Raw genomic sequence first — 26,472 nt, 5'->3', positions numbered from 1 at the left:
AAAAATGTTCAACATCACTTGTAATCAGGGAAATGCAAATCAAAACTACCATGAGATACCATCTTACACCAGTGAATATGGCACATATTAAAAAAACTAGCAACAACAAATGTTGGCGAGGGTGTGGAGAAAAAGGAACTCTCCTGCTCTGTTGGTGGGAGTGCAAACTGGTCCAACCACTATGGAGAGCTGTGTGGAGATTTCTGGACCTACTAAACATAGAGCTTCCATATGATCCAGCAATTCCACTCCTAGGTATTTACCCAAAGGACACAGAAACATCAATTCCAAAGAGCACCTGCACACCTATGTTTATAGCAGCACTATTTACAATAGCTAAGCTTTGGAAACAGCCCAAATGCCCAAAAATAGATGACTAGATCAAGAAGATGTGGTACATATATACCATGGAATATTACTCAGCATTCAAAAAAGATAAACACATGCAATTTGCAGCAACATGGATGGCACTGGAAGGGATCATGCTCAGCGAAATAAGCCAAAAAGAAAAAGAAAAATACCGGATGGTCTCACTCATAGCAGGAATCTAGAAAACTTAAATAAGGGACCAGGAAAATGAATAACTATATGAAAGTGAAAATCAAAATCAACAAAAATCTATGAACCAGAGACTCTTTGGGGGGTGGGGGGCGGGAGGGGAGGGATTGGGTTCAGAATGGGGGGGTTGCAATTTTATGGGGAATATAAAAATAAAATTTATTATAAAAAAAAAGAACGTACAGAGGCACTACTCAAGCAATACTCCTCTATACCATGCTGCATTTCATCTATTTTTTCTATGCTAGATGTTATCAACACACATATATATTTCTACTATCTTAACATAAACAAACAAAAACAGATTAAACAGTAAGTATTTTTAGCCCCACTTTCCCTTCCAGGCACTACCCCATAGTAAAATTCTTTCAAACAATTATTGATAATCATATATAGTTGTCACTATTGTCTCTGAAACTCACAACTCTACTAACAACAATCATAGCTGGGGCACATACTGGGCCTCAGTACTACTATCATGATGATAAATTCTAAGTCTGCATCTTACCTGTCCATCAAGACCACTCTATGCAAGAGATGTTCATTGGCTTCCTTGACACCTCACTCTAGTTTTTCTCCTGCCCCATTAAATATTTCTCTGTTGCTTTTGTTGGATCTACTGTACCTCCAATATCAGATTTAAAGTGTGATTGGCTCTTTCTTCAGCCCTTATCTCTTTACATAGTTATTCCTGTGTGATTTTATTCTCTCTTATGGCTTTAAATACCGCCTATATGATTATACTCTCAGATTTATGTTTCTATCCAGGACAAACATCAGATTCAGATATCCAGACCATCTGCATAGTATCTTTACTTAGCTATCTACTAGGCATCTCAAGTATAACTTACCCAAAACCAATCCAACTTCTAGTCTTTCCCAACAAATCTGTTGTTTTTCAAGGTTTTCCATCTCAGTTCATTTCAGTACCATTGCTCTAGCTCAGTCTTTCATTTATACACCAAATGAATGATATTTCACCAAATTCTGTCAGCGCCACTGACAGAACATTCGAATTCTGATTATCTCCTCGCCAACTCCATCCATTTCCAGCTTCCAGCATCGCTTTCTTGGATTACTACAATTGCTTCCTGACCAATTTCCCAATTCCACACCTGTCCCCTACTGTCTATTTTTAACCAAGCAGTCTGAGCGATCTTAAAACAATATTCAGATCAAGGCATTTCCCTGCTAAAAATCTTTCAAAATGAGTCAAGAGGGAGAAAGATAAATACCGGATGGTTTCACTTATATGTGGCATCTAGAGAAATCAAAGGATCAGACAAAGACAAACTGTAAGATTGACCCTTGAAAGCAGACCCTAAATATGATACATTCAGTTGGGGCCTGAGGGAGAGAGTAGAGAACAGCAGGAGAGGAGAGCATAGTGGAAGACTGGGCGCTTTGGTGGTGGGAAAACTATGGTGACCACATCTGAGGGGAGAAATCCAGTATTGTGAAGAAATAAGTAAGGGTGTTTAATAATAGTAAAAAGTAAAATAAAAACTTTCCAGTGTGTTCGTGACTCATCCAGAATAAAAGCCATTGTTCTTTGCTAACTGATCTGGTAGCCTGGTCCTTCACTGACCTCATTTCCTCTTATTTTCTCAGCATTTCTTACCTCTTTCACCTGTTCTATTTTTCTCCATTTCAGTTTTCAAGTAATGCATTATTTATTTTGCAAGTTAATTTTATTTTCAGTTAATTTTATTTTCAGAGCAGCTATTTTAGTGTATTTTGCTCTCCACACTTAGAGTATATGACACATAACAAGGTTAAAAATATTGTTTGTTTGATAAACCTGTATCGAGTATATTTTTCTGTATGGAAAGTCTGGAAACTCTACTAGATCTCTTTCCCTGGATTCCCTTTCCTTCCATTAGTCACTACCAGAAACTCTGGAGCTAATGAGTGAAATGAGACATTGTACTCTCACCTTGCTATGCTATTGTTCAGTATCTCCATGATTGCCACCCATGGAAAACACAGATGAAGGATTTTATGGTTATTTTAGAAAGAAAATGGAAGGTGATTAAAGTAGAATGACATAAACAGATATGTTCAACTATTGCATCTATTAAATGAAACATATTTATGTCTACAAAGAGAAAAAATTAATTTCCCCAGGGACTATAATCTAAATTCATGTTCTAAAATAGGTACTTTCTCAATTAGCAAGTTAGTTTGTTTCCTTCAGTATCACAAAATTAGCATGCACATCTTGCTGAATGTCTATCACATCACTATTCAAACAGACTGTTTTCTTAAAGAACATGATAAAATATAAAATAATACAAAATATATTTGGGGGAATTTATAGATAGATAAATCTAAACTGAGTTTTTTAAAAAAGGAAAAAATTGTTTTATCTATAAATTTATTTTTTTAAAGATTTATTTATTCATGCATATAAGAGCTGGGGTATAGGCCAGAGTTGCGGGGGGGGCGGGGGGTGAGAGGATTCACCAGAGACAGAGTGGGGAACAGAACAGGCAGACTGACTGAAATACACTGCTGAGGGGAGCAGCAGGCGAGTGAGGAGAGGTCTGCTGCACCATGTGGGTTGCTTCCACATGCTGCAGAGGCTTCGGATTGCTTCATAGTGTGGTGCTTAACCCCTTGTGCCACCAGGGAGACTCCAATCTAATTTCAAATATACTTCAAAAATATAGTGACTAAGACAGTGTGGTACAAATATGCAAAAGAACGTAAGCTCATTAGATTCACAACTAATATCCCAGAGACCTCAATATGAAGGACAATCTAATGTAATAAGTATGGAATTTCAAAAGCATAAAAATTGGATATGTAACAGTGGGACTGAAATTATAGCTAGTTGTTAAAAGAAATTAGATTGAAAATGTATGCTTAGTAGAATTTCTAGATGTAAAGATACAAAAGAAAGGGGAATTTTTTTTTAATTGATAGAAATGTTGGTTGAAATAAATATCTCCTGAACATGACACAAAAGCAAAGGCATTTGAAGTACACTACCATGATGAAAAATATTGTAAAAATTTTATTAAATGTTTTATATAATGTTTAGAAGCAATTTATGTTTCTAAATATCAAGACGTGTTTGTCTTTGTAAATATATAAGCAATCCTATGGCTAGAAAGTACTGCTAGGAGTTTCATTTTCAGGGGCCTTTTATTTAATTTAATTTTATTTTTTTACCATCCCCAAGTTAAAAGGACATGGTAAATATCTTGGCAGTGTTACATGTTCTGTCTAGCGTTCTTGACGTGCCATCTGGCAAAGGAATCTTGACTGCAGACAGTGCTTAATGACCATCTTGTTTGACAGCTATTATGGATGCATCCTTGCTACTGTTGCCCAATCTATGTGCAATTCTAACCAGAACTTCAGATTTGTGTATCAGAGTCACAAATCTCAATAAAGCGTTAGGTTGTTTTTAGTTCCAAAGGTCTTTTGAGAATGGAATATTTAGCAAGAGTAAACAGACTAGATAACAAAGTTGGGTCATGTCCTCATACATAATGAACTAGTCAATAAAAAGGAAAAGTATATTACAGACAGCCCCACTCTTGTTCTGAGCTGCAGGACTATTTGATTGAAAGTTAGTTAGTCTGGATTGTGCTCATAATCAAAATCCAGAATCCGTCATTGCTTTGAACTTCAAGGAAAATGAAGAAATATGCCACATTTGGCCACCTTTGACAAGAAAATGTTTAATATGAATTTCTTATATAAACTAAGACTTAAAGAAAATTGAAATGAGAATGAGAAATTTATAGTATATTTGTGAAGTGAGATGGTGAAACCCATCTTGGATGCTGATTTTTATAAAATAACTACCCATGGCATGACACTATATTCACAGACATGGCACATCAGAGAACTTATATATAACCTGTTTCAGCATAAGCTCATTAGAAGAAAATCATGAATATTTTATGTCTTGGAACACTTAAACTCTGTAGAAAAGCCCATATTATTTCTGGTTTTAGGAAACTAATCCAACTATCTCAATAAATCAACTGTATTTTTAGAATTTGATCCTCAGCTAAAACACTGGCAGGTTGAAAAAAGAGAACTATGCCCTTAATCCCTATTTTCTGTTCACATATTGCACCACAAAACCATATTTAAGTATTTATAAATAGTATCAAAACAGTACATTGAAATTTTGTATAAAAACTGATTCTATGTGCATAAAATGAAAGGTATCTTTTTTATATAAATACTACAATGGTGCATCATTCATTCTTTCAAAAAAGACGTTCTATATTTCATGCAGGTGCTATTTGCTGAGCATGCTAAGTTTCAGGAGGCAGAAATGAGTCTTACCTCAGGGAACACATTGTTCCAGAGATATGTACTCTGAACATTTTCTAATAAGGTGATCTAGATTGAATCATCTATCTTCTTTGCTATTATTACATTTTGACTACTGCTGTGTTTCTCCCCATGCCCAAATTTCTCTATAGAACCCTTAAAATGATCTTTTTATAATATGAAATCAATTGGCATTTATCTTTTTAAAAAAAAAATCATTAAAAAGTCTAATTTTTTAACACAGACTAAAGAGTAAAGCTCACTTTCTTAGTAAGATATCCAAGACCCTTAACAGTCTGACTCCAACTTATCAATTTGTATTTACCATTAGTCTGTCAATGGTGCATATCTCAGCTACATTAGATGCCTCTTCCACTAAAGGGCTTTCATTATAGCAATTATTTGTTGAACATCATGTTAAAAAGTAGATCACTCATCTTTATACATGCTATGTACCTTGCTTAGAATGTTCTTTTCCACTATTACTGAGCTGGGCAAATCCCAACTGATTATCATGAGCCAGTATTATTGTACCCTGATTGGCAAGACTTGCTCAGCCAGAGATGTATTCAGGAAGGATTTTGTGTAGGTCACAGTTTAGTTCCAACAGTAATTGAAATGTGAGAAACATAGGGAGGAGACAAAATTTACGATATTGAATCATTGACCTAGAGTTTTATCCCATCCTGAGAGTCTACTTTCTAAGCCATCGATTGAGGAGTTTGACTTTTATTTCCCTAAGAGTAGAAACCATTATAAATTCTTAGTCTAGTGTTCATTCCTGAAGGGTATGTGTCAGGTATTTGGGCTTAGTCAATGTTTTGCTCTTTTCCTACAGTGCTTGTAGCATAGTAGCCTCTCAAGAAAAGATAAATAAATAACCAGAAATGAATCACCAATATGAGCATCAAATATACTCTTCCCTATGTAAACACATTTTAAAGGGCTATAGAGATTATAGAAAATGTGTTCCCTATGTAAACACATTTTAAAGGGCTATGTAAACACATTTTAAAGGGCTATAGGTAACCAGAATATTAGTGACCTACAAAAAGGGCAATGGTTTTTTAATTAATTTATTTAGCTTGATTTTCTATGTATTCTTAGCTATCGGAGTGCTACTAAGAAACACTTTTTTAATCTGCTACTAAGGAACATTTTTCTAAAGATTACAATACTCTAATTTACTTTTAATTTGGAAAAACTGGTGATAATCTTTTGAAATAAAGAAATAAATGCTATATAGGAAGTAAACAGATATATCAGCTTGACCATTTAGAGGTTCTTTCTTCATTTCAAATTTTAGTCTATGACATTGAGATTGCCAAGTAAAACTATTTCAGTTAGTGAGATTTGAATAAGCCCTATTGGTTGGAGATAAATATTTAATATATGATCATTAAGGAAGTTCTGTATTATAAGAAAAGTTACATATCAGTGGTGTTCACTGGGATCATTTGGTGTTTCCTCCTCCTACTCCTGCAAAATTCCATGAAAAAATAAGTTTGCTTTAAGCTTTTGATAGAGTGAAATGATTTGCTGTATTTACATGCCAGAGGTAGGGATTTTTAAAAATAATTTAAGATGAGAAATTCAGCAAAATGAATATCTATTTTGATGCAATGATGAAGATATATGGTTTAATAATATATATGTGCACATATTATATATATATATATATTAGTTATTCTTATATACCTATATAATACTTATTCTGATAGCTGAAGCCAATACCCAAGACTGGTGACTCCTCAGAGATATGGGATTTGTTGAATTCAAGTGTCATTGCTGATCCTTGTGAAACACATGCCACCACATGTCAATTTATTGAAGCTGTAAAAAGCTCCACTGGAGAAAAGAAACCTAGAGCATTATTTGAGCAGCATTTGTCTGTCCTCAATGGAATTTTTATATTTCTACAATTTTGTTTCCTTTTTTTCTGCTCTTGATAATTTTAAATGCTTATGGCATGTTCTCTGATGCAAATCGAAATGCCACTTTGCAAAGTCTGAAAAGTGATTATTTTAGTCTCTGAGCCAGATATGAATTTCTTGGACATAATGGTTAATTCCTGCCTGTTCGTTTATGTACAGTTCATCTGTACAGAGACGTCTGACTGCAACAGCTGTACCCAGTTCTATTTTCAAAATGAACATTCATTGCTACTCCGTCGCTCTGTGCCTCTGCAAAGTAGAGAGGGGCATTTGTATTTGGAATGATTTACTTTGCCAGGTTCAAGTTAAATGTTAGTTTATTGGAGAGGAAATCTAAATAGATTTAAGGGAACAGCTTTTTACTGCTTCATTCATATGTAGAGAATATTCAACAGTATCAACACCAGCAATGGAATACATGCTCTTGCTCTTACATTTCAGAATGTTTGCTATTAAAATGTTCTGGTTAAAGGTTGCACACATCACCCTGCCTCATTTTCACACCCTCTGTAACCATAAAAGCATATTCAGAACACTTCAGTCAGCTGCTGTCCTGTATATAAATCTAATCTAATTCCTTAGTGAGAAACTTTTGCTTTGCCCATGTTGTCCTTCTTTGACACAAAATGTATTTTTACCATTTCACAGCACTAGCATCAATAAATGTTGTAGATGTTTACTTGCTCTGTCAACAAAGCATTTGGCAGATGATTTTCTGAGGACAATGAGAAAACTGTTTATTCAAGCAGATTGTGATGTAAATGGCATTTCTTAAGCTTGTGTTTCTCCAGAACAGCACATTGACTTACTGATGTTCAACATGGCCTTCAAGACATTGTTGCTAAATGTTTTGGTAGATTACTCATGTTTCAAGTTTTCTAAATTTTGCACTGGAATCCTAATCCATATTTTCTCCATATTTTGTTGCAATTATTTATTATCTCTAAAAAAAGAAATAAATTTATTTTGTCTTAGCAGTTCCAATACCAATTACATATTAATGCAATCATAATTTTGTTAGTGATTTATAAACTTTTATCAAAATTATTCTTTCTAGTCATTTCACAATATATTAGTCTTCCTACAAAACCAATGAAATGGGTAAGAAACTATAAAACCCATGCCCAACAATATCACACTCCAACTCAAATATGCTCAAAATAGTAAAATAATAGCAATATACTTCTGGAACTGAATTTGTATTTAATGATGCAGGAGTCAAGAATTCTTGGTTATCTGATTTGAAATGTCAGTCCATAAGCAGTGTTGAAATTAAACTTTGAATCTCTCTGTTATCAGTGACAATTTATAGCAGCATTGCTGATATGGATATATTATAGATTATTAAAATATTTATTATGCCAATGGGTAGGATTTTCATTAGTGATGTCATGATTGTAGTATGAATAGTAATCTTACAGTTCCCTTTAGATATTGTAAAATCCTTCCAAGTGAAAGAGGATAGATAAGATTTTATATAAACTGGGAACATTTTAACACTTCATAGAAAAGCAATAATTGATACTGTGTTTCTTATCTTCTACTTCACTTCAGCTGTGTTTTTTTTTTAATTTTCCTCTCATATTAATGAGAGTATATGTTATGATTTTTTTATCCTATTGATAATTAGGATATTTAACCATATTTAACTGCATGCTAGCCAGTGGAAAATCTAGCCTCTGAATGTTGAAGAAATGAATTATGAACTATATCCACATAATTTCCTTTAAAGTCAAATGATCATATTTCCATTGCAGGAGTGATCATGGACAGATTGAAGAAAACCTATAATTGTTGAAATAACAACACACACACAGGATCGCATACATTCATGTATTTCTATGTTAACTATTTTTATGCAGAATAAACATGCATTTATGTATGCATGCATTCATCCACTCTTCAGTATGCATTATACACATATAGCATGTGAGGTGGTATTTAGGGTACTTTTAACTAATGTGAACATGTGTCATTTTCATAAACAATATTTTCACTTCTTGGCAGATTTCATGAAGTTCCAGATAGATAAATATTACAAAGTACCACATGTAAATAATAATATTTTTCCTTCTAATGAAAGAATATACAATGTATGAAACAATATTACAGATAATCCATTTATAATAGGCTAAAATATTCTTCCAAATTTAATTCTCTAATAAATAATAATGTTATGCAAATTAGTATACAGGATACAGAGGTAATCATATAATTAAGCAAAAATTTCAGTTTGAATGGGGAAGCCTATGCTAAAGTTGGAAATGTGAAGGAGTAATAAGTTGTGGGGGTTTAGAAAATATCACTAAACTTATCCTGCCAAGGCTAGAAGCTGACTCTTCATTGGCTGTGACCTTGTGAAATTATGATGCTTCTGGGGATCTATATGATAATTTACATAATGGGGATGATTATAACCAGCCCCAAGGGATAATGCAAAAATTGAAGGAGATCATGCATGTAAATCCCTTAGCATATTGCCTGGCCTAGAGTAAACCCTTGGTAAATGTTAGCCATTATTGTTACAACAGGTTCATACATATTGACATGGCAACCTCCACAACTCTTTTATTTACTTACTACTTAATATACAGGTATTGAATCTTAGCATTTTAAAGAATCTGGAAATTTGACAACTAAGGTAGAAATGTCAAATAGATATATTTATGAAATGGTAAATGGCCAATTAAATTAGACCTAAAGGAATGTTGCTTAGAAAAATCATGTTGTAGTTATGGGTTTCCATAAAAGCAACTGATAGTAAATATTTATTTTTTTGTTTTTCATTTACTGTAATTATGCTTTAATTAGAATATATTCTAAGAAGAATGGTTAAAGATAATTCCTGGAATATCAAAAGTTATTCTGTCTTGAAATGACTTTACTTGTTTTAATTATTGTGTTGACTTAATGTGGAACTATTACAATAGTGAGAAGGTTCCAAGAAAAAGTATACACTTGAGATGAGGAAACAAGAATATGTTTCCAATAATTAGGAGATGAACGATAATATAAGTAGTAAGAACACATAATTCAAATTATCTCTGCCCTGATATTTCCATAACTTTTTATAAGAATTTTCATATCCTTTTGTCTCTGTCTTCATAAAATATTGCATACACTCTGTACATTCCCATTTTTAAAAGTACTTACAGGTCTTTATTATATATCCACCCCTCCTAATCACAAGAGCATAGACCAATCTAGTCTTAGTGGTCTCTGAGCTCCTGGCTAGATATTTTTTATGTAGTATGAATATAAAGGCTTGCATTTTTTGATACTTTGTTTCATAAAGAATTTAGAGAGTGTTTAAACACAGAAATATTAGAATGAGACTCATCTTAGTTTTGACTGAAACAGAGAAAATAAACGCAAGGTACCCAATGAGTATATGGAAATTGCCTCTCCACATATACAATTTTTACAAAGGAAATACTTTGGAGAAGTTGTTCCTTCCATTGTGTCAAGGAAGGAGGCCTATCATGTGACCCACATGGAATTTTTCCCTTAATTTTTTTTATTTATTTAAATATTTTATTTTATATAATTCTTACATCTTTTTTCATCTTTGCACAATGTATGCATTTTCATTTTGGTTATATTCCCCATACAATTGCACTGCCCCCCTTATTTTGACTCTAGTCCTTCCTTTCCCCAGCCCCCAGTGTGTCTCTGGTTTATAGTTGCTTGTTGATTTTGATTTTTACTTTGTATTGATTAGTCTTTTTCCTGGTCTCTTATTTAGGTTTTCTAAATTTCTACTATGAGTGAGACCATCCGGTATTTTTCTTTCACTTTCTGACTTATTCCACTGAGCATGATCCCTTCTAGCTCCATCCATGTTGCTGCAAACTGCATGTGTTTATCTTTTTTGAACGCTGAGTAATATTCCACTGTGTATATGTACCACATCTTCTTGATCTAGTCATCTGTTTTTGGGCATTTGGGTTGTTTCCATAGCTTAGCTATTGTAAATAGTGCTGCTATAAAAATAGGCATGCAGGTGCCCTTTGGAATTACTGTTTCTGTGCCATTTGGGTAAATCCCTAGGAGTGGAAATGATGGATCATATGGAAGCTCTATGTTTAGTAGGTCAAGAAATCACCACGCAGCTCTCCATAGTGGTTGGACCAGTTTGCACTCCCACCAACAGTGCAGGACAGTTCCTTTTTCTCCACAACCTTGCCAACAGTTGTTGTTGCTACTTTTTTTAATATGTGCCATTCTCACTGGTATGAGATGGGATCTCATTGTAGTTTTGATTTACATTTCCCTGATTACAAGTGACGTTGAACATTTTTTCATATGCCATTTGCATTTCTTCTTCAGGAAGTTTCTTTTTAGTTCTTCTGCCCATTTTTTGACTGGATTATTTTCTTTGTTTTTGTTGAGTCTCATCAGCTCTTTGTAGATTTTTGTGATCAGTCCTTTATCATTAGTGTTGTGTGCAAAAATGTTCTCCCAGTCAGTGGGGTTTCTCTTTGTTTTTGTTATTGTCTCTTTTGCTGTACAGAAGCTCTTTAATTTGATGTAGTCCTAGCTGTTTATCTTTGCCTTCACTATCACTGCTTTGGGTGATGTGTCTGTAAATATGTCTTTGATGTGCATATCATGTAGTATTTCACCTATATGTCCTTCTATGTATTTTATGGTTTCAGGTCTTATGTCTAGTTCTTTAATCCATTTTGAGTTGGTTTTTGTGCATGGTGTGAGGTAGTGGTCAAGCTTCATTCTTTTGCATGTAACGACCCAGTTTTCCCAGCACCATTTATTGAACAAACTTTCTTTGCTCCAATGCATATTCTTCGCTCCTTTGTCAAAGATTAGTTGACCATAAATCTGTGGGTTTATTTCTGGATTTTCTATTTTATTCCATTGGTCTGTATGTCTGCTCTTCTTCCAATACCATGCAGTTTTGATGATTATGGCTTTGTAGTATAGTTTGAAGTCTGGGAGGGTGATGCCTCCATTCCTTTTTTTTTTTTTCAGGAGAGCTTTGGCTATTCGGGGTTTTTTGTGATTCCATATGAATTTCATCAATAATTGTTCTATTTCCTTGAAGAATGACATTGAAATTTTTATTGGAATAGCATTGAATCTGTATATTGCTTTTGGTAGGATGGCCATTTTGATGATGCTAATTCTTCCAATCCATGAGCAGGGATGTCTTTCTATTTCTTTGTGTCTTCTTCTATTTCTTTTAACAGTGTTTTCTAGTTTTCTTTGTATAGGTACTTTACCTCTTTTGTTAGATTTATTCCCAAGAATTTGATTTTTTTTGTTTTGATAATAAAAAGGGATGGGTTTTTTTTTATTTCTTCTTCTTCAGATTTATTGTTTGTGTATAGGAAGGCTACTGATTTTTGCATGTTGATTTTGTATCCTGCCAGTTTACTGAACTGATTGATTAGTTGAATTAGTTTTTCTGTGGAGTTTTTGGGGTTCTCTATGTATATTATCATATCATCTGCAAATAGTGATAGTTTGACTTCTTCTTTTCCTATTTGGATTCCTCCCACATGGAATTTTAGAGGGAAGACAAGAGTTGACTAGCTTTTGTGATGAGAAAGTTGAGACCAGGATGCTGTGCTGACATTGAGCAAGATTCCTGGATATTAATTCATGAGACATGTTTCTCATGAACCAGACACATCCATACAGAAGAGAATGAGCTTATGACCATCTTGGCTGTCTCTTAAGACCCATGTTAATTGGCAATATTCTTCATAATAAAGATGATTGTCCATATGTTAAGATCGCCAAAGACTTCTACCTAGGTCACTGGAGCTGAGGAAAGAAGGGACCACCAAATACCTTTCTGTTTTCCCCTTTTTTGATTCTGAAGGGAAATGAAATTGCATCCAGCAAATGGCAGAGGACAATTTTTAGATGTTTCCTTTGTCAACAAATAAGTATAATTGTCTTTGCCTTCTTTATGTTCTTTTGAGCTATTTCTTAATCTAAGAAATATATGGGGTAAGAAAAATTTGAACATAATTTTCATTTGATGATAGTTTTTTTTATTTAGAATTTGGTGGGAAGATGAAATGCAGAGTAGAAGAATAATAATAAAGGATCTTTGTAACACTATGATTTGAAGTCTAAAGAGATAGTGATCTCTTTTCTTACTTTTTTAAGTAATCTGAGGTCATAATAAAGAGCCTTGTAAACTAGGCTGCTGACTGTATTCATGGGACTTATTTATACAGTATTGTAACATGAGGTTAAATGGTTATAAATATACTATTTGTATATCCATTCAGATATAGTTATTTCCATGACAGATAAATATGCTCTTGCCATTTGGAGGAGCTATTGTAAAAGTTTAATAAATATGCACACTGGGATTTCCAAAGATAAATTTTTCTCTATAGCAGATTTAGTAGACATGCAAATAAAGCTTTAACAGTGCCTGACGGAGTATTAAAATTACTGCCGAGTGCCTGCTCTTACTGCTAATGTAAGCTAGAAACTTGAGCCATATGCTAAGAAGCCACTGGTTCCCAAACTTTCCGGTAATCAACTGGAATGCTTCAATAAAATTAAATACAAAAAAATATGAATGCCTGTTTTACCCACAGAGATTATGACTTAATTGATCTGGGGTAGGGGCTGAGCTTTCAAATTTTTAAAAGATCCCAAAGTGATGCTAATATACAAAAAAAGTTTGGGAAACTATGAGCTAAGCAATCATTCTTGTTTTACAATGTTTGCTCTCACATGCAGCAAGAACAACTTCCTGGTCATTAGTGAGACTGCTAATTCTATAATGAAACAAATCCCAAACTTTCTGTAAACAGAATTACCAAGCCAATTCCAGAAAGCTCTACAGGAAGGTCTAATGTTGCATGAACTTTTCAGTTAAAGATTCCTTAAAAGAGAACTTTATATTTGTTATAATAATACCAGCTTTCTAAATATGCCCAAACTAAAAGCTTTCACAAAAATTTATGTAAAAGTGTGTCATATGCAAATCATATAAGACTACTCATTTTTCATCCAGCAAGAGAACAGAAAACTGCATTACTTAAGAAGCAGTATCCTATGAAAGCTTATACTTAATTTATAAATTTATCTCATATATTCATTTAGTCATTCTGTCAATGGATTCATTCATTTATCATGTATTAGGTTATTGTATTTTTAGTCTTTATCAATATCTCTTCCATTCTAAAAGTCCTCAGTCCACTGTCCATTTGGTTTATTCAGTTATAAGTATTCCCTAAGAGGGAGAGTCTGCAGTATTGTAGGGAACCAAGTTGATCTAAAGAAATTTCTTTACCAATCACTTCATTTCATGATCTCTGGCTCCTTACAAACTTCATCTGACATATGTGTTTACCTGAATACAGGGAAGAAATTTTTTTTGGAAACTTAAGTCTGCACATTGAAGTGAAGAATTTATACTTATTTTGGTATTCTGACACTTCTGCTGTGGAAAACTCATTCAAAAATGGGGAGAGAAGAGTTCTAGTCATACTTCTTATTCCAATTGTAATTTTAACAACAGTAAAATATACAGAATGCTTTAGGATCTTAGAAGAATGGATTGTTTCATTCATTTTATATGAACTACAGGTCTTAAAAGTTTAAAAATCTCTTTTGGGAAATCTTTTTTTCTTTCCCTTGTTTTGTTAGATTTATTGCATGAACTTTAGCCATTCTCTTTAGTGGTAACATATTTTAATTAATCAATCCCTCCCTCTCTACCCTCTTTCATACTTTGAATCTTCATACTCGCTATAATTACTACATCTGTGAGCAAATCAATATTTTAAATATACTGTGATTGACTTCCAACAGCCATGGCATATTAATTATAATTATCTTGTGTAATATTCTATAATTTACTATAAATCTTTCAGTCATAGATGGTATGATATCAGGTAAATAATGGCCTCAGTCACAGTTTAAGGAATTCCCTGATTTGAAATTCACAGTCCAACTATAGTTAGATGCATAATTAATCTGCAATGTCACTCTATAGAGACAACTGCAAGCCTCAGCTATCTTTAATTTGATCATTAAAAAAGGTTTTGCTATTTTGCATAACTATAATTAATTTTCCATTGGAAAATTAATGACTTATTAACTAATGATTGTTAGACATGGCCTTCATTGGCATAATTAGTAATAATGCCAATATATTGTCAGGGAAAAAAGATTTTGGGGACATCCTTCTAAAATGCATAAAAATCTAACCAACCTTATATATGATCTGCCCACCAAGACACTACTCCAGGCTTGATTGCAAGCAAATATGTTCAAATGAGTCTTAATCTCCCCAACATGAGATTTGAATATTGTTGCATTGCTCTGGCAACTTTCTAAGACATTGTTCAGAGGATAGAGTCTGTAATTTTTCAGTAAAACAAATTTTTGGAATTATATTGGCTATTTAGACCTTAACAGTTGTTTGATCCAAAGGATTCCAAATTTGATACTTCATAAAATAAAACCCTTCTGAAAGAATTCAAGAACCTGTGTTGCTTAGCAAGCTCCCCACTGGATCTTTGCAGCGGTGCTATGACTGGCTGTGGTTGTCACTGTTGCTTATTTTACACATAAGAAAACTGAGTCTTTATGGTCATTAATGATTTTTCAATCCCCTATATTTAGAGACTTAGCCGGAGCTAAGGTTTACCCCATTTAGTGCTTTTCTCAAATTCAGTGCTTTCCTCAAAACCTTCATACTTTATATCCCCTGATGACCTTTTCTTATATTTTTAAACTTAAAATATCTAACAATTCCACCTTAAAATATTTCTGTACTTCCACATTTTCAATCTCCTTTCAATTCTGTCAGTAAGATGTGATCTTCTTTATTGCTAAGACTCCTCTCCTACTGTTTTTATGGCTTGCAATATCCCTTCTTTCTTCTCAGATCAATGAGTTGTTCCATTTGCTTTCTAGGATCAATACTTTTCAGATGTTCAGTATGTACTCTGTAAAAACTTCCTTTGGCTAGTTATATTGGCACAATTTCTTTGTTGTTTAGAAACTGTTATTCCATACTGCATTGGTTAAGATAAAAATGATATCTTTGGATAAAATACATATAAAGCTCATCTTACCAACTTTATTTATTTTAAAAAGCTCATTCTTCTCAGGGAATTAAATAGCAGTAAAGATACAGTTACCAACCACTTAAAATAGTGAAGAGACTTATTGAATTTTATTTTTGTTAACAGTCAAGTAGTATATGTGTGTGCATGAGAGTGAGAATGTGTGTAAGAGGAGATACTTTTTCACTACAGTTGAAATTTCTATTTAATAAAGTAATATATAACATAAAGACCAAAATAGAGTAAGAACATATGCTATAAATAATTATAAGTAATGTCAATATTATGAACACTGCGGTGTTTAATGAATTTAATTATCACAAATATCAATAAAATTCAATCTTACCTATCTTCATTTTGGAAAAGTGAGGGAGGGGCAGTAATGATTTGGAGGATAAGAACAAACTATGAGTATGATTATGAATGAAACAGGTTTGGTTCTAATATTGTAGCTTTTAAAAATTAACTTTATTGAGTATCAATAATAAATGACCTGACTATAGAAACTTATTCAAGGACTCTTGTTGATTTTTTATACTGGTAGACAATATCTCCATAACAGGATCTTTTCAGAACAATACCAAAAATTTAGTAGGTAGAGTGGAATTACTCCAATTTAATTCTTACCCCTATCGGTATAAATTATTTGTTAAATGATAAATTGTGTTTTATAACCCTGAATCATGATTTTTTTAAATAGTTGGTGAAGAATTTTATTTCTTTAAAAAAAAAAAAACATTCATACAAGAACTGGGGTACAGGCCAGAGGTGCAGGAGGTGAGAGGATTAACCGAACACAGAGCAGGGAGCAGAATAAGCAGATAGACTGAAGTACACTGCTGAGGGGAGCAGCAGACAAGCCAGAAGAGGTCTGCAGTGCCATGTGGGTTGCTCCCTGGCTGGTCAGGGATCGAACTCACACTGCAGAGGCCATGGACAGCTTCACAGTGCTGTGCTTAACTCCGTGCGCCCCCAGGGAGGCCCATCATGATTTTTTTTGTAAAATTAGAATTGACTTATAGGAATTGATATGAACAAAAGGATTTGAGAGAAAGAGATATTGGTTGAATATTAGGTCTTTCATTAATTATCATTGTAACGCTCATTGAATTTCTTTGTAAAAATTAAAAAGCAAAACATTCCACAACATAGACTCTAGTGATGTCTTTGTGGATTCTTTGTTGGAGAACAGCAATTATGTAGAAATTAGTGTAAATTAATGTTGCTTGGATTTGGGGCTACTGAAACATGTGAGGAATATAGGCTTCCCTAATGTGTTCAGTACAGGCCTTCACAAATTACACCATTTTGACATGTGGATTAATTTGATCTGAGGTCCTGCAGACTTACATGAAATTTGTACTACTCTTTAACTATCCAGAAGAATAAAAATTGTGGTCTCTAGAATTAGGGTTATTATGAGAAATAACTTTTCTATCTGAAAAAAATCTCTCTGTATGGCAGGTCAAATATCTAACTATGAAGGATCTAATGTTTGTCACTTTAGAGTACCATAGATCTCTGTTCAACCAGCTTTTTGTGAAGCTTTTTTATATATCAAAGATGTACTGATGTCAACATGTAGAGATCAAGTTCATTCATTTTAATTGCATCACATTACTCTTTCATCTACATATACAATTTTTACTTATCCATTCTCATATTGATGAATAACCTTTTCCACTTTTCATTATATTATCATCATCCTTATACATATCTCTCTTGCAACCTCAGCTCATATCTATCATGAGTTAATACTATAATTGTTTAAAACATATTGCATGAGTAATTTTACTTAAGCAACTTTATTACCATATCCCACCAACATTATCATAGGAAGGGATGATTATGACATCATATACAATCTGAGAAGAAATTTTGGAGAAAAAGCAAGTGTCAAAAAAAGACTGGAGGAAGAAGAGCCAGGAGACTAAAGGGAAAATGTTAGGAATGCAGGAGAAATTGTTATAATTCATGCCCAAGGAACGTTTTAGGCAGAAAGACATGGTCAGCAATATCAAATAATTAGATCCAAAATTTTAAAGGTTATTGATGACCTTACAGAGTATAGTTTGAATGGAGTGGTGAGACGGAGCCAGATTAAGAAAGATCATTGTAGACAAATGAGAAATTGACCTTTCAAAGAAAACACACACACAAAAACACACAGCTGTATAGCAAGAGATGACTAGTTTAAAACTGTCATTGTTATTATCTTAAAGAGAAAAAAAGTTGAAATCACAAGAAGGGACAAAGGAAGATTTGTTTAAACTAGGTTGAGAGAGCATTTTTTTGTACAGAATTAGAGATCCCCCCCTCCAATATTTTTAACTTTAAGTACTGTGTCATTTTAAGCGTATCAGTATCAGTTATGGCTGGACCAGTACTTGTGGTTCTTATTATGACTTTAGGATGTCTTTCAGCAATAACCATAGACACTTTGGAAAAATAGAGGTTTATTACTTAAAAGACCTGGAAAATGTGTGTGTATGTGTGTGTGTGTGTGTGTGTGTGTATATATACACACATATATACATATATACATATATAGAGAGAGCACACAGACCTGGGGCCCTGCTTATATTGAAGTCGAGGGTGGAGACCTAAGGTTTCATGAGCTCACTCTTTATTGGTAAATTTAGAACATAAGAGAGGATTTATAGTGATGCAAAAGAAAGAAAAAGAAAATGCAAGTTAACTCCAAATGGTTGTCTTCCTTACAGACCAAAGTCTTTAACACAAGAGTCTCTGTGGAGAGAGCCAACCTGGCTCTTTGTTTAGTCACATGATAGGCAATGTTTCAATTGGAATCAGGCCTCCATATCAAAACTTAAATCAAGTGTTCACATTACAAAAGGAAAAGCCAATGCCAGATTTATGCTGCAATGCACTACTCAGGGTAACCAAGGATGTATAAGTGTGGCAAAATGCTCCCTTCAGTATTTATCACAACAATATTAAGTTTATAAAGAAGGACTGTCTAGACTAATGATTTCTCTTAATGCTACTCAAACACTTTAATCACATTACATATAAAAGACATAAGCAATCTCAACATTTGAAAGTGAAATAAAAAAAACCTGTTCAATAAATAAGGTTATGATGACATCTCCTATGGTTATAACCATTAAATCTTAAGTTTACATCTGAAGATAAATCAAGGAAAATGTTAATAAATATTTAAAAAGTTGCTACATATTATAAATGTCCTAAATTAACAAAATGAGAAAAGTAAAGTGAAAGTCCAGAACATGTATGAAATACAAAAAAAGAAAACATAAAGAAATGTAACCAAAAAGTATCACTCTGTATTAAAATATAACTATGACTGAATATATGAAAATATTAATTAAAAAAGGTAAATTATGACCTTTGATGGATGATATACAAAATGTTCTCTTCCATTCAGTAGGTTGTCTGTTCATTTTAATGATACTTTCTTTCACTCTGCAGATGTTTTTTAGTTGATGTAGTTTACTTGTTTTATGTTGCCAAATTATGCAAAAACACCTGTATAATTGTTTCAATTGCCATGAGAACATTCTCTCGAAAGGAACATTCATCAAATTTGAATTAATAGTTGAAAATATACCCTATCGTTAAACAGAATCTCTTGCCTTTCTTATTTCTACCCAACACAAAACTGAGGTCTAGTATAACATACCAGTTCTACAGAAACAGATTAGGATAGAAATGTAAAACAAAGCTCTTTGTGTATGCCATATTCCACAATAATGTCAAAAATTAGTATTTCTTAAGATGTTATGTTTTAGTGGAAACATACAAGATTGTTGAGTAACTCCAACAGGTTGTGAGGGATTAAGACAGTTCTGAATCCAAACTATTAGGTCTAATTTTTTCTTAGAATTTTAAAGCTTCACAAAAGTCCCTGTGGAATGTTTCAGAGACAACTGTACTCTTTTCTGGTATTATTTTTTACTTGCTTAAAATAATCTTCAAAACTATTTTAGGTTGACACCCTTGCCTATGAATCTGGCATAAATCTTTCACAAGGCAGTCATGCTGCCCTGACAGATGGGTCTGACTAGAGCCATGTTAGTGGGCAAGTTATGTCCATCAATTTAATTAAAATTAAATTTAATTGAGGTTTTCAGGTTGATAGTCATGCTGAAGTTTTTCTGCCTAATTTTAGCCTCCTGTTTATCAAAATGTGGCCTACTTATTCCCTCCCAATTCTTCCCTTTCACAATTGTTCTGTGTGCAAGTGTTGAGTATTTTCAAGCTGACTCTCACCTTTGTACCCTTTATCCTAATCTGTTCTTGTTTATCCTTCACCCTCTCCCACATTATTACTTACTTTGTAGTAACCATTCTAATTTTTTTTCCTTCTTTATTGATTCATCCAATTTTGTTTCAGCTGTTTTGATTTTATCTAATTTTGTTTCAACTGTTCATTAGTTAACATGGTCAAGCCACCACCTCTTTTTTCCTCATTTACTGCAATAGCTTCTTAACTGGACTCTCAACTTCTGCCGAGGAGCTCTTATAATCTATTCTCAACATTGTAGTTGGTGTGATTTATGTAGAAGGAGCTCAGATCATTTCACCTATCTGTCGAAATCGTTAGTAGGTGCCCCATGTTTCAGAAATACAATACAATAAAACCACATTGTATTAAGAAATCATAAGGATCCCAACATGTCCTTGGCCTTATGAAAGAGTTTCAACTAATAAATGTAGAAGGAATGAAGGAAATAGAAATTCACCATCAGAACAGGACACTAATAACAGCTACACTGAAGATCCAATGAAGAATGCTTAAAATTAATGTGTGAATCTTTAAGAAAAAGGATATTGTTACAGACACAATTACTTCCTCTAATATATTTATTAATTATTCAGTGACTTTCATGTATTTACACAAATTCATTGTTATGCCTCCCTCTAAGAGGTCAAGAGTAATACTTTCTCCTCTGAATATGGGCAAGACAGTGACTCTTAACAAGCAGATAATGAAAATTAAAAGATGGTAACTATTGTGAAGAAATCTGGCAGATGTCACCTTATCCAGTGGACCATGGCTAGCATCTCCAATGATAATTCAAATTGATATCACAGACTTTCTCATGTGATGTTACAAAAGGTCATTTCGTTTCTCCTAGCCATACTCAGAATTCATTACCCCAATGTAAAAATCAGAATGCATGAGGGGGAAAATATTATGGACATTTCACACAAAATAAAAAATAATAAAATTACTCTTAAGGAGTGCAAGTTTATGAAAAATAAGGGTACACTGTAACTGGTATCCATCAGAGTAAAGGGACTCAAGGACCAAACGTTATGTAATATTCTTGGTTGTACCTAGAACAGACAGAGCACTTTAGTAGAAAAAAGGGAAATCAGAATAAAGTTTTTAGTATTGTTAAAAGTGTTGTAGTAATGTTTATTTCTTAATTTTGATGAATGTACCCTGGTTATATAAAATGTTAAACATAGGTGGAGCTAGATGAGCAACAAAGGGAAAATTTCTGTACTTTCTTTAAAATTTAGCATAAATCAAAATTATTTCAAACTTTTAAAACATCTTTCTGGGATCAGAGCCCTGTCTTTAACTTTTTAGTTAAAAAACAAAATATAACCTTTCACCTTTAAGACAATGTCTTACTTTGTATTTTTACTTATAATCATGTTTCATAAAGCTAAAAAATGTTTCCAAAACTACATTGATTATAGTAGGTTGTTAGGTTTTGTTAGGTTTTTGCAGGATGGTTTCATTTGCTATGCCCTTCAATTCTCCTCCCTTTCTCAGCTGCTTCTATATATCAGTCTATGTTATTCCAAAGTCACACTCTTATTTCCTTGACTAGTCTTCATTGATGATCTGTCTTGAGAGAATAAGTGTCAAGATTACTGGGCTTCCTCTTTATTAGCATTGTATTAGCTTGATGTATTCTTCTGTAGAATAAAAGGACTTCATTATATTAGTGGTTTCAGATAATTTTAGTCACTGAGATTTTTGTTCAAGGTATATCTTTTGCAGAACTTTTAGGAATAACAGATATTGTAAGATTCAAAATCCTCAAGGTAATTAAAAATTTGAAAATACAGTCTGCTATTCATTAAGGATATGAATTTGGGGCCTCCCCGGTGGCGCAGTGGTTGAGGGCTGGGTTGCGAAGCTGCCCGCAGCATCTGCAGCGCCGGTTCGATCCCCGGCTGCTCCCCGGCCACCAGAGGAGGGTCCCACATGGCGCGCAGACCTCTCCTGCCGCCAGCTGCTCCCCTCAGCAGTGTACTTCGGTCCTTCTGCCTGCTCTGCTCCCCGCTCTGGCTCTGGTGAATTCTCTCACCCTCCCGCACTTCTGACTGTACCCAGTGCTTGTACAAATAAATCTTTAAAAAAAAAAAAATGCTGACAAATGTAAAAATAAAATAAAATAAAATAAAGGATATGAATTTGAAGCACTTCTGATCCTGACATCCCTTTGCAATGAATACTTATTATTGACTGACAGGTTATAGAACCTCATTTCTCCATACTGAAGTTTAACACTTAGAGGCTGCTTTTCTCGGGACTTTTTACAAGGCCGTTAGTGGTCTAGTCTAAACTACTTTTCCAGCTCCATTTCCTCAAGTCCCCTAGGAAACTTTTTACCAGCAACACATGTTTTAGCCCATTTTTTTTCTGTCTACTTAGAATGTTCTTTTTCTCTTTCACACCTTGTATACTCTGTTTATGCAAGATTCTATCTCTTCTCTCAAATTTTGTTAATTCCCTAAACACATATAACTTTAATTGTATTGCCCTAGGATTTGTAAGTGTTATTTTTTTGAGTTAATGTGTCACTGCTGATACTGGTTGGTTTTGTTTTGTTTTGTTTTGTTTTGTTTTTTGCTTCTATAGCTGTATTTCAGTGAAATCTTACTTCTATGAGGTAAAAAACTACCTTAATTTTGTTCCCTTACTCCATCCTACATCCATAAGTATCTGACACACTGTCTACCAACACAAAGATACACCTCTGCAATTATCTAAAAGGAAATGCTTAAAAGAAGTTTATGAGGTAAAAAAATAATGTTTAAATTATTTACAATCTACATTTGACCACAGATAATTTATATTTTACACTAAGATATTAAGTTGGTTAATTAAAATAACCGTCAGAACTTCTGTAAAACATTTCAAGGGAAGTAAGCTACAAGATACCAAAATTGCTTTCTTTCCAAATACTCAGCACTGCATTCCCTTCACGAACCTGGAAAGCAATGGTAGTGAAGACAGAACTATATGCACTTCCACTTGGAGATTACAATAAAGAAATTAAAGCCTGCCATATGATTTCCAATCCCAGTTGCCACTTAACTGTCACACTTTGTACAGTGTTCTGTACAAGACACATTATTTTTGTAAGTTTTAAATCAAAAATGTTTACAGTATTATTTCTCATGTAAATGTTTAACGCAGTACATTATTAACAAGTGTGGAAGAAAGGAAGCCGAACTGGGTTCCATAAAAGGGAAGTTCTTAAATAAATTGTAAAACAACAAAATGAATCAATGGTAAAATATTCCAGAGTTGGGAAAAAGAAGGCAGAGTACCAAACGACTTTGTAAGTGATGCAACCTGACAGTGAATTCCCTGGGTTTCCTATTGACACCAATTTTTCCCAGACTGCCGAAGCCTCCAATCCAAAATTATAAACAGCCACAGATATTAAAAAGCCCCAAGGAAAATCATTTTCTTTTAGCTAAAGGTCAGGTTTTGAAAATGGTGATTGAGCAATAGAAAATTTGTTGAACAGTACTCGCCCTATTGCTCTAGTCAACACCAAAATACATAGACTCCTTTCTCTGGCTTTACTATCCTTCTCTTGATTTTAGCAGGGAAGAGCAAGCACCTGGTCTTAAACCCTGCCTCTACACCAAATAAACAAAAAGCAGAACTCTGAGTCTCCTGCCCAATTTTGTCAGATGGGTTGAGCAGGGGGGTTATTTTCCTTCCTGAACCTGGTAGAATCAGGTGGTAGCCATACTACTACTCTGTCATAGTATCAGCAGGATCCACTGGTAGGCTGAATCTTCACTGCAGTTGTAAGCTTCCAAACTGGATCTATTACTCATGCCAAGAATGCCAAGCTCTGAGCCATGAGATTAAGTTTGCACAGAGGAGTTATTTGAGATGGCCACCAAGTGAGATAGTAGGATAGGCATCCCCCAAAATCTCTCCTCAAATGGCAGGAGTGTGCTGATTATATAAGGGGTAAGGAACGTGAGGGAAGTGTGGGGCTTGGGATTTCCAAATCTGAGGAGGTACCAGGCAGTCTAGGCAACAGAATCAGTGTTTGACTTTCCAGCAGGGTATTTTCTCAGCAAACAGCAGATGTTTGTTCTCATGCCACTTTCAACCTCAGAAGGGAATAGAGAATTTTTATTAGGGATGTGACACAAACAATTTTCCAAGTTTCCAGGAGCAAGTTAACAGTTAATCACAAGAAGGGCTAGGGAGAAGAGAGAACAAAAAGGGTTAGGATTTTTTCCCAATTTATTCCTAGTTTGTAGTCTAGTTTTGTTACAAAAGGGAGGTGATCTGGGTAAATAGCAACAACATAGACCGAGTCACCACTCCACTTTACTTCCCATCTCTCTCCCAGTTACAGCAGGACCCAGTGGTGAGATTCATATTTACAAAAAATACTATTGCTTAGAGTTTAGACATGATGTCATAATGTTCCACAATTCATTGGTAACCATGCACTTAGCATTTTGAAAATATTCTGACTGAGGATCATATATTTAAATAATGTGAAACTTTAATAAAATATAAATTCTAACATCCCATGAAGAGACATTCTGAATAAGTTGAAGATGTATTTAAAAAAAAAATTGGCTAGTAATCAATAGGTTGCAAAAGTGAAACCAAGCATTACACTAAAAAAAAATAAAACATGGAAGTTTATTTATAAAATACAAATTTTCATTTTCAATGAAGGAGTGCATTCTGAATAAACAACACCTTGGGGGATTTAAAATTCACAGTGATATAGTGACCAAATACATCATCATATGTAATAAAAACATTTATTAATGGGGGAGGGAGAGGGATCAAAACAAGGGAGGGAAGAGCACAAGGGACTGGGGTGATGGTGCATGGGTAAATTGGTGGTGGGAATTTAATGGGAAATACACCTAAGAGGAGGAAGCATGCATTGTACAAAAAACAAGAATGATGTAAAATATTTATTAAAATATATATAATAATTAAAACAATTTTTAAAAACAACATTTATTACTTTTTGTATCATTCTCAATCAAGTTTGGGACAGGAAACACCTGAACTCTATCTTGAGGAGCACACATAAAATAAAGTCTGGACATCATTAAAAAACATGGTATCTACTAGAGCATGACATGATTGTTTGGTGGGTCATACTGTAAGTGTTAAAACATGCAGTATAGCATCAAGTGATGAAAATGAAAATCTATAGGAATGGCTTCAAATATAAAATAAGAGGTGACATCAAGTCAGAACCAGAATAAAAAATTATGGATGGAGAGATCATTTTAAAAATCTAAATTAAAATATGAAACTACCATGAGGAAAAAATACTTGACCTCATAGTCAGATATTACATAAAAACATTATTATCTGTAGCCCTGATCCTATCCAGATGAAAGCAAAAGAAACTTGGATGAGCCATGAAAGGAGCTAGCTTTCTTGGATTTGACTGCTGTACTCCTGTGAATGCCGGCAGGATAAGACTAATATATACATCAGTGAATATAAATATTATGATAGCACTTTCTGGAAAAAGCTAGTTTTCCCTTCTAGTTTAAATGGAGTCTATAAATAAGAATGATGGGATGATAGTGATATAAGACATAAAATGTTACCCTTCTGTATATCTTATAAGTGAAAAGGAATTTCTGAATCCTATCATTGAAACATATAAATTGTAACATTGAAGCTTTATGTTTATTTTTGAGCATAAATTTGAAAATAAAAATGTATCTATGTCAATATTGTTTGATCATTATTATTCTAAAGAAACTTCAGGTTTAAGACAATCTCAAATTTAGAGTTTAAATTCATGAACTGAGATAAGAACATTGATACTGTGATGTGAAATATAAAACAGCATGCCTTCTTCATCATAAATTTTAGAGGTGGCCAAACTTTTCCTTCTCAAAATAATAGACAGAAAGCAGACAAAAGGACTGGTTATATAGGTCAGCTGCATTGATAGGGTTTAATGAGATTATAAGAGGTGTTCAACCACTTGTAAGCATATTATTACTTTTATTTCCCTGAAAAGGCAAAGAAAAAAATACCTTTGGGACTTAAAATTGATAGGAGAGAAGACGGTGGCTGCCGTGTGAAAATTCTAAATTGTTAATATCCAGATACTGATTTTAGTTACTATAAGCCTTCTGAAGAAAAGTACAGATCGTGGAGGGGATTGTCATTTTACCTGCATAGAATTTATTAGAATCTGTGAGTTAAAAAACTTGTTTTGCCAAGTTATTTCTGAAGGACAGTCATGAAGACTTTGTTCTAAAGATAAGGATTTGAATAGTGAACCATATGCTAAGTGTATATATGCCTCCCTTCAAGAAATTTTTAACTGATATGGGTATAAATATAATGTATTAAT

The sequence above is a fragment of the Talpa occidentalis genome, unplaced genomic scaffold, assembly GCF_014898055.3.
Source record: "Talpa occidentalis isolate TD23 unplaced genomic scaffold, MPIMG_talOcc4v2.1, whole genome shotgun sequence".
NCBI classification, from domain to species: domain Eukaryota; kingdom Metazoa; phylum Chordata; class Mammalia; order Eulipotyphla; family Talpidae; genus Talpa; species Talpa occidentalis.
The sequence above is the reverse complement of the archived record's forward strand: the minus strand, read 5'-3'. Positions refer to the sequence as shown.